Genomic DNA, 1,948 nt, shown 5'->3' with positions numbered 1-1,948 from the left:
TCAGTCCCAGACGGCTTCACTGGTGAGTTTTATCAAACATTCAGGGAAGACCTGTCACCAATTCTACCCAAATTATTCCAGAAGGTAGAGGAGAATGGAAAACTTCCTAACACATTTTATGAAGCAAGCATAACCCTCACACCAAAACCAGGGAAGGACATCACTAAGAAAGAAAATTATAGAACAATATCCCTCATGAACATAGATGCAAAAATACTCAACAAAATCCTAGCCAACAAACAGAATCTAGCAACACATCAAAAAGATAATACATCATGATGAAGTGGAATTCGTATCAGGGATGCAAGAATGGTTCAACATTAGAAAAACGATTGATGTTATCCACCAGATAAATGAGCAAAAAGAAAAGAACCACATGATCATATCGATTGATGCAGAAAAGGCATTTGACAAAATCCAACATTCATTCCTGATAAAAACACTAAAAAAAAAATAGGAATTGAAGGGAAATTCCTCAACATAATCAAGAGCATATATACAAAACCAACAGCCTATATTAATCTCAACGGAGAGAAACTGAAAGCCTTCCCTCTGCGAACAGGAACCAGACAAGGAGGCCCTTTGTCACCACTTCTATTCAATATTGTACTGGAAGTCTTAGCAATAGCTATATGGCAAGACAGGGAAATTAAAGGCATTCAAATTGGCAAAGAGGAAGTAAAACTCTCTCTATTTGCAGACAATATGATCCTATATGTAGAAAACCCCATAGACTCATAAAAAAGCTACTAGACCTAATTGGAAGATTCAGCAAAGTGCCAGGACATAAGATCATCATACAAAAATCAGTTGGATTCCTCTATACCAAAAACGACAGTGTGGAAAAGGACATTAGGAAAGTAATACCACTTACAATAGCCACCTAAAGGATGAAATATCTAGGAATAAATGTAATCAGAGAAACAAAGGACTTATACAAAGAAAACTACAAAACACTACTACAAGAAACCAAAAGAGACTTACCAAAAATGAAGAATGTACCAAGATCCTGGATAGGAAGACTTAACATTGTGAAAATGTCAATACTTCCCAAAGCAATTTATGCATAAAATGCAATCCCAATGCAGATTCCAACAACATTTTTCAAATAGATTGAAAAAGTAATTACAAACTTTATATGAAAAGAAAAGAGACCCAGCATAAGCAAAGCACTATTTAAGAAGAAGAATAAGGTTGGAGACCTCCCACTCTCTGACTTCATAATTTACTGCATGGATACATTGGTCAAAACAGCTTGGTACTGGTACAATGAAAGATACAAAGATCAATGGAACAGAATTAAGAATCCAGAAATAAACCTATCTACATAGATCCAAATGATTTTTGACAAAACACCTAAATATCTCGCATGGGGAGGTGATAGTCTCTTCAACAGATAGTGCTGGCAGAACTGGAAAATGATATGCAAAAATTGAAACAACACCTTCACCTCACACCTTATACAGAAACCAACTCAACATGGATTAAAAACCTAAATGTGAATGCCAGAATTACGAAGGCTATCAATGAAAAACTAGGGACAAATGTGAAGGTGCTAATTCAGGGAATACACAACTACCAAACATTTTGAAAACTGCACAAAGAAAAGTAGACAAAATAGATGAGTGGGACATACTAAAAAATAAAAACTTATGTGCAGCTAAAAACTTCACCAGAAGAGTAAAAATGGAACCCACAGAATGGGAAAAATCTTTTGCAATGACACATCAGACAAGAGACTTATTTCTAAAATATATAGGAAACTACAGCAGCTTTACAAGAAAAAGACAAATAACCCAATTAAAAAATGGGCACAGGACATGAACAGACACTTCACAAAGAGGCGATCTGGGCAGCCATCAAACATATGAAGAAATGTTCACGATCACTAGCCATTAGAGAGATGCAAATCAAAACAACAATGAGATATCATCTCACACCAGCAATA

This window comes from Chrysochloris asiatica, unplaced genomic scaffold, assembly GCF_000296735.1.
Source record: "Chrysochloris asiatica unplaced genomic scaffold, ChrAsi1.0 scaffold00660, whole genome shotgun sequence".
Classification (NCBI taxonomy): Eukaryota; Metazoa; Chordata; class Mammalia; order Afrosoricida; family Chrysochloridae; genus Chrysochloris; species Chrysochloris asiatica.
This window is presented reverse-complemented; position numbering follows the sequence as displayed.